The 8,758-nt window shown below is 30.3% G+C and overlaps 1 protein-coding gene across 2 annotated transcripts in view; it reads left to right on the forward strand.

Annotated features, from left to right (window-relative positions):
• The first annotated feature begins 3,254 nt into the window (after positions 1 to 3,254).
• The window catches only part of LOC117173218, a 26,210-nt gene continuing 20,706 nt past the window's right edge, over positions 3,255 to 8,758 (forward strand). For both annotated transcript variants that reach the window (XM_033361671.1, XM_033361672.1), the window contains exon 1: positions 3,255 to 3,655. The gene's annotated coding sequence lies outside the window, so the exon portion shown is untranslated. The remainder of the gene's footprint in view (positions 3,656 to 8,758) is intronic.

Genomic DNA, 8,758 nt, shown 5'->3' on the forward strand with positions numbered 1-8,758 from the left:
GGTTCCATTATTATTTTCTACATCACTGAATTTGGCAACGTTTGAACTTTTAATCAAGCTCTTTTGTCAAATATGAATTCCAGAGAGAGCGACGCAATTCAGAAGCCTTTTAAAACCATTGAACACAAGTGAATGGAATTTTGTTTCCTGGGCCAATTTCCATAAAAAAACGTGCAGAGTTTTTTGAGAAGGACCGTAATACATACAATATGCATGTCGATTATTCTGAATGAAATAATATATAAACAAACTAAATCATCCGCAATGGAAAAAATATGCAATTGTGAAATCAAAGTTCGCTAAGTAATTTATCGAGATAATTTTTTATAAAGTGCCTTACAGAAATTTGTTAATACATTTTTAAAGACCACAATAAAAACTACACAACTTTGATGTATTATATTATATAATAAATTTCCCATACCCAGCAATTTTGTATTAAAATCATTTGGCTTATAAAATTCAATCCCGCCAAGTTTTATAATGTCTAATATGGCTTTATAAAATGTTATGTTTTTTTCGTAATTGAAAAAATAAAGTAGGTACAGTCAATTAATTGAATTAAAACGAATTACTAATCTACTCAACTTGAAAAATTCAAATAATTCTTTTAACCATTTTCGTTGAAAATTCAGTAAATTATTTTAATTGATTTACTCTTTCATTTAACAAAATTAAATTAAATTATTCAATTAAAATTCCGATTGGATATTTCAATTTCAATTAAAAATGGAAAGAGTACTGGACTCATTGAACTTAACAAATACTTTATTTTCTATAACATTTTATAGAAATATATTTTATTATCATAAATAAAAAATGAATTCTTGTTGAGTAATTGTAAAAATTATATTTTTTACCCACATTTACACCAAATTCTCCATAAATATTTCAAGAATTTTCGATATCTTGAATAGTTGTTAAAACTGTACCAATTGTATCATTTCTGAAGTTTCATTATTCACACTAAATACGTTCATTTTTAAAAACTATTCACAAAGTAGTTAGATTTTTACTGAGAAATATTAATTTTCTACTAAAAACGATCAATTTTCAACCAATAATGGAACAGCTGAAGTTTCAGTAAAAAAATTAATTTTCAACCAAAAGAAAACAAACTTTCAATAAAAATCAACTAATAAAAAAATTTGCAACAAAGTAAGTAAACTTTTAACGAATGAGATGAATTTTCAACAAAAGTGATTAAACTTCAACGGAAATAGTGAAATATTCAATACAAAAAATTCATTTTCAACAACAACAAAAAACTATGTTAAACCAAAAAGATGATTTTTCAATTAAAATGATGAATTTAAAAAAACATTTAGTTTTTAATAAAGTCGTTCGAACTTCACCTAAATAATTGAATTTTCTACCAAAGAAAATAAATTCTCAACGAATAATGTGATAGTAGATATTTCAAACAAAAAGGATATCTATTTGATAAAATTGTTGAGTTTTCAAACAAATAATAAAACTTATAACCAAAAGTATTATCATCAGGAGGAAGAAACAGGAAAAAGAAGTAAAAATCCAAGAAAAATAAATTACTAATAAGAGCATTGTATCAAGTTAGCCCCAAACTTTATTTTCAAAATCCCTTAACTTTACTCTGACCAATTTTTTATGTTTCCAGACGATTAATATTCAAATACCAAAATCTTAAACATCGAACATTTTTAACATTAAATCTTTTCATTTCAAATTAAAATTAAAAGGGTCGAATTTATTATCCTTGGCAGTCATTTACAGGGCCTCTAATAGCAATTTCCTGACTTTTGTCAGATTTTTTTTCAAAAATCCTTGATTTTTTATTTTTTTCCTGATTTCCCTGACCTACGTCCACGCTGTACAAGCAGTGAGGGGTAACTTAGTCAAATTTCAACCAATTCTAATCACTTAACGCTCATTATACGCGGAATGGATCTCTCTTTCAATGTTTTGACAGCAACAAATTATTAGATTTCAAAAAATGTAATTAAAACGTTGTTCAAGTTGAAAAAATCGGGAATAAATGAGAAACTTTGAAATATTATCGATTATAGCCTTGTGATTCTCATCGTGATAAAATGAACAATCTATTGTTAAGAAGTTGTATTTTTCTACTCACAAACAAAAGTAAAAATTAGAAATCAAATAAAAACTACACAAAAATGGTTCAGCAGTGTTTTTTCGTTCAGCAGGTAGCAAGTTTAAAAACCTATTTGTCCTGTAAGAGAATACAAAGGCCAGGATTATGAGCAAAATTCAAGGACTTTTCCAGGTTTTTCCAGGTAAAAAAATATTTAAAATAAAAAAAATGTCTGCAAATTCTACCGAGAATTTGTTATAGTGCTACTGTTTTCTCGTTAAAATTTGGTACCAATGGGTTCAATAAATTAGGATTTGTTATTGTTTGTACTTGGTGATGATTCGCTACACGAAGATAATTTCGGTTGTAAAATTTCATTTTATAATATTGCATATGACATCATTCGGCACTAAATTTCGTATTTAAAAATCGAATTTTCGCAAAGCTTTACATTCCAGTGTTCTTCCTCTCTTTGCACCTTCCCATTGAAAAGGGTAATTTTTTCGACCTAATTTGCAACTTATATTATTTAAGCTGCTAGTTATTGCAGCCACGATGCTACCATTAAGTTTGGAGTATATTTATAATTGATATCGGAAAAAATATTTCTTCGTATCTCTGTGGCAATTAATACTATTTTCTGTCTCGATTATATCCTACGAACTAGATTGCCTTTGAACTCTTGTAAAAATAAATATTATAATGCCAAACTTTACAACCAATAGTTTCTCCGCGTATACAACGAATCATGATAATGTAAAACTGATTTTTCCATTCTTAAAACTAGTTAGTTTACACTCAATAGCAGGAAATATCATAATATGTTCATTATATTACAGTTATGTAGCAATTAGTGGAATTGGAACTTTTTTTCGTGAGAGTGAAGTAAACGATTTCTTGCTTTTAATTGATAATAAGCTCATGTTGAATATGCTCTAACTTAACGGTAATATACCTCATGTAGCACGTATATAACGATTGCATAACAATTATGTAACAAGAACAATTTATCAAATTTTTTAGGAAAAATTCAGTAAATTGGCTTCGGCCGCATATATTTTGGGCAAAAAAATTAAGGGGAGTGAAAATCCCTCAGTTTCGACGCCAGTGCATAGGCGCAGAAGGGACTTAGTCATGTCATACCACCCCTGCGTTATCCTAGAGTCGCATCAAGTTCGGCAGTTTGAAGCAGGGCAGTGTTCGGTGTTCGCTCTCTAGGCAGAAGGGAGGGGTCCCCCTGCTCAACGGTTAGACTTTAGTATCCAACTATCACTATCTATTTTCCCAAGATCTCGTGCCAGTGCCTCTGAAAATCTTAGAATCGGCTTAGATTTTATTTTTTTAATTGAAAAATCAGTGAACTCAGTGCCAGAAAATTAGTACACGTGATGGTTCAGTGCATTCCTTCAGTCGTTATGTGCATCCGTTCTCAATTTTCTCACACTATTCCCCTCTCCCCACATGTGGAATTTCAGTGAATTTTCTTCGCTTCTAATGCTAACGCATAAGATGACAGTTTCACGAATTTCCTGACCGGAATAGAAAATTGTGCATTTTTGGATTATCTGGAGGAGACAAATTTTGGTAAGTTGAAGTTGTTGATGTTTTGAATGGGGTGGTTGGACGAGGGGATGAAGAAATGGCGACGTATTTGTTTTAAATTAAACTAAAGGGCAATTAAAAATTCGTTTGCTCTAGTCAGTAACATTTAATTTTTAGTAATTTATTTTGCGTTTTTAAATTTTTATTAGAACATTTTTACATGCAAATTTTTTGCACTGGCTAGTATTACGGAATTTTCCGTAAAATTTACCGGTCAAGTATAGCACTAGGACTTTCATTACGGAATTTTCCGTGACGTTAGCCCTGGACGAGCTAGAAAAGGGATTAGTCTTACGGAAAAATCCGTAAAGGTAGATTGTTCCAAATATTTCTTTTTTTTTTATAAATGAAAATTTGAATTCTTGTACGTGCTGAAGATCGGAGTGATATGGAGTGCGGCAATGCACAAGTGGTCGTATGTATCGCGCATTTAACGTGGAATAATTGAAGGGACCCTTTGCCTACTTAGTTTGCCCAAACGATCTCGAAGTAAACACGAAGTGAGCTTCGTTTTTACGACAGTGACGTAACTCACGGGAAATGCTTTTTGCGACCATGATTCTTTGACACGCGTAAGTTTCGCTCATTGGACTTCCCTATGAATCATTTAATTTCTAAAAATAGAATACGATTATGCCAAATTCCATGCGAAAAGATTAACTCATTGAGGTTAACAGTCCCGTAATTTTATTTTTATTTTTCAAGTTATGAACCATATTTATAAGGTTAAAAGTAGCATAATTTATTTTCTGTATCCTTTTGACCTCAACTAAGGTAGGCGATGATACATTAAAGTCTACTAATTGCATGTCTAGGTAAAATCAAAAATCACTTATTTGTTTTACTTGATAAATTACATGAAATAAACTCGATTTTAAGCATTTAGATCCTATCAGTTTTGTAGACAAAATTGGATACCCAATAGCATGTCAGCCACTTCAAAATATGTACAGAATTCGAGATAGGCAAACTTTGCATTTTAAAGTTGTTAATGACAATATATTACTGTGATAGGATGCATAAGAATATTTTTCAATGTGTAGATAGTGGTGACAAGCGTTTGTTTTTTAAACTCCGAACTTCGATTTAGATGGGCATAGATTTGAAGTATTTCCTAGTTAAAAGTAAATTAATTTGTATGGTTTCTTTCCATAAACTTGTATATAATATCCTATTAAAAATATACCCGTGTTTAGGTTCACTTATGTTCGATGAGCGTAGCGTAAATATTTTTGGTGAGGCTATAAACTACGTAATAATATATTTTCAAAATCTATGATACGTGTAAAATTAATATTATCGTGAACTACATTGGAACCTATGTGGGAACCCATATTAGTATCCTTTTTTGAATTCTTGTCTCAAATTACGATATGAGATGCACTGCCGTGCAAAAAGTTTTAGGCCACCTCTTTTTTCATGACTGAATAAATTCTCTTAATTTTAATTATACCAGAGCTAAAAAATTTTCTCTTTAAAAGGTTGATTTTTTTCTCGAAATTCTGTAGAAAATAAGCACAGGCCGAAGCAAATTTGTCTAGTTTTTAAGTAGATATTGCAAAAATAGTGTAAATTTTAATGTTTTCTTACATTTTCAATAACTTCCGAAATAATCAACATTTTTCAATGTTCTTGGGCTCATTTTCAAGCTGTTTTTTCATTGTATCACAGCAGCTTACGAGTATAAATTGTAAAAAATTTATTTTTGAATTGCAAGAACTTGAAGTTTTAATAAAAAAGTTGGAAAAATTTGAAACATCTTATCTGTAGGCAAATGAGATTAAAAGTTAAATAAATATATATTTTTAGGAAATTAGATAGAAACTTCATGATACTTTTACTATTTATGTTCATAAGCTTTTGTGATGCGTTAAAAAAAGCTTCAAAATGAGCCCAAGAACAATGACAAATGTTGACTATTTCGGAAGTTAGTGAACATTTAAGAAGTTTATAAGTACTACATGCTTAAGAAATAGAGGAAAAGTGTCTAAGCCGGGCCCCATCAATATTTGTATATAAACATATATTAATCAAGTGTCTGGGTGGTTACTTGCTAAAATAGCCTTCTAGTTATTTACAAAGTGGTTTTTTTTCAACGGTGCAAGTGAATTAACAAAAATAGAAAGTAATAATTATTTTAGTAGTTCATAGATTTCTATCTATGTTAGATGTTTTAATGAATTACTTTGTGTTGATTTAAAATTTTAAGTAAGAGACAGCATCTCCTAACCAAAAAGGTTACAAAAAAGAAATTCTGAAAAATATGTCGCTTCCTCGCTTAATATCCATTAATTCTTCTTCTCAGGTAAATAATATTTGTAATTTTATAACTTTTTGTCAATTTTAACTTCTTTTTTCAACGCTCATTATATAATGGGCTTTAATTAACGCTTATTTTACGTTTTATATCGCATTTTTCATATATCATGCGTCATTAAAGTACATAAATGTTTACACAATGTACAGCGAATAAAATTTGTCAATATCAAGTATTAAATAAAATTATGCTTATGTTTTTTAAAAAGACCCGTCGAAGGTAACCGGATTCCTATTATGGGCCATTTGATATGTTTATGTCAACATCAAAATGGATAAAAAAAACTTTATTAAAATTGTGTGATGTTGTATACATATGAAATTTATATAAAAGGAATAAGAAACTTTAATTTTAGCAATTTCTTAGGCAGAACTCGTAAATGCTTGACAGCCGGACATACCCTGTAAAAAGGAGAGCATTGAAGTGAATTATATGCTGTAAAAAAGTGTCATTTCAAGGCTCGTTTTTGTTATTGAAACAGTTCTCCAAAAATATAGTTTCAGGTCCCGGTAATAATTGTTGAATTCAGAAAAATTAAGAATTTGTATTCCTATGAATACGCAATTTTTCCTCTGTCTAAAAATCCCCCAACAGGAACAGAAAAAGTGCAAATCCTATTCCTCTCAATCGACTTAGTAAAATTTAACTCAAATTTAATTCAAATGTATGGATTTAAATAATTTGAATTCTAGAGAGGCAGAGTTGAATTGGTTAGAATTAAAATTTCAGAACCTATATTTCGCATCAAGGAATTAAAGCAACTTATTACACATAATTTGTGAACTAATTAGAAGGAATTAAATAAAATCAAAATATGACTACTTCTGAGGAATAAAAAATATCTGTGAGGTGTGTTACCGGTACAATGAGAAGGAATTAAATATATTGAAAACACGTTCTGTTTGGGATAAGAGAAAACCGTGTGGCGGACGCTATGGAAATGGAAGTGAATAAGTTTCGGAGGTATCTTATTCTTATGATGGCATTTTATACAGATGGAAAAATTGCGCATTCAAAATAATAGAATAATCTTCACTTTTGCGCTGAAATATGAAAATATTAATTTTTCTCTATTCTACTCTTATTACCGGGGTGGCTCTATTTTCATGCCACTTTGTTTTGATGCCAATAAATGACGTTTTAGTACAGCTTTTTTAAAATAAATACAGGACCGTAGTGAGAATAAAAATTTTTCTATCTCAAATATTTTCGTGTATTTTAGTTCGATAGTTCGATAATCTGAAGTTACCAAAGTAAAATAGTACGAACTATGGCTTCAAAGCAAGACGATTTGGTATTATAAAAGGATGCTAAAAAAATGATGCTTAATTAAAATGGAACTCCTGGCGGACCGAAGGAACCAAAAGGAACCTCTAGAAAGTACCATTAAGACCCCACTGAGTCCCCCTTCGGTTCCTTCTTAAAAAACTAAAAAAAAAAAAAACAGCAAGATCAACTTTCAAATTGTTGAAATTCGGATTCTACGTTAAAATTTCCATTAGAAACTTATGGAGTAATCGCAATGCCTTTTTTTGCAGCGTTAAAGACTTTAAAAAATAAAATGTCTGTCATTTACATGGGCCGAAGGCGACTTCAAGTGCATCTTTTTTTAGTAGCAGTCAATAAGTGTTCCCTCGGTTACTTTAAGAATTTTGTGTGGATGCTAGCGCCACGTAGTGGAGACCTCAGACAAAAACGCTGTGATGCAAGTGAGAGAGAATTTTATTTTTAAACTTCGCGCGAAACATACTACTTGAGCTTTTATAGATGCGCTTGAAGTCACCTTCAGCAGAAGTTAATGACATTTTTAAAAAAATTTTAACGCTGCAAAAAAAGTATTGCGATTACTCCGTGAGTTTCTAATGGAAATTTTAACGTACAATCCGAATTTCAACCTTTTAAAAGTTGATCTTGCTGTTTTTTTTTTTTTTTTTAGTTTTTTAAGAAGGAACCAAAGAGGGACTCGTGGGGTCTTTAAGGGTACTTTGTAGAGGCACCTTTCGGTCCGCCAGGGACCATAGTTTTTGACACTGAAAAAGTACCATTTTTTTCCGGTTCATCATTTAACGGCATTCGGAGACATTGATTGTATTCGATTTATCTGGTCGGAAAATGCATTAAATAGCATAGCAGTTAAAAAAATGTTCAAAAGACAATAAAGTTTGATGTTAAAAAAATGTTAAATGGCCCGGTTTCCTAAGGCAGACCCCTTTTAAAAATATAGAAATAATTTTATTTAATGCTTGATATTGATACATTTTATTCACAGTATATTGTTTAAACAATAATGTACCTTGGTGACACATTATATATGCAAAATATGTAATAAAACTTAAAATAATCGTTAGAAAAAAAACAGTTATAGTGATCTGACATGAGTCTTAAAAAAGTAAAATGAAGTAGACAATTATAAAAAATTATAAAATCACAAATATTAATTATCTAAGAACAAAAATTAATTAATATAATGCAAAGAAGCAACATATTTGTAAGAATTTCGTGTGGTGATCTCGGTGATCTAAAAACAGAAAGAGGTTAGGAGAGGTTGTCTCTGATTGGTGTAAAGTTTAAATTTCTGCTTTTGCGGGCTGTATCAAGCTGTACACTAATTTTGTCTAGAAAATATTTTTTCATGTTTTCAAAATTCGAAAATAAAAGTAAAAAGATTTTTCGGGAAAAGCCAACCTTTTTAACTCTCCGCAATATTTTTGAAAAGTTTCTAGTAATACAAGAAATAGCCCAATCTTGGCCACTTTTAGCCCTCCCCC

The sequence above is a fragment of the Belonocnema kinseyi genome, chromosome 5 (assembly GCF_010883055.1).
Source record: "Belonocnema kinseyi isolate 2016_QV_RU_SX_M_011 chromosome 5, B_treatae_v1, whole genome shotgun sequence".
NCBI classification, from domain to species: Eukaryota; Metazoa; Arthropoda; class Insecta; order Hymenoptera; family Cynipidae; genus Belonocnema; species Belonocnema kinseyi.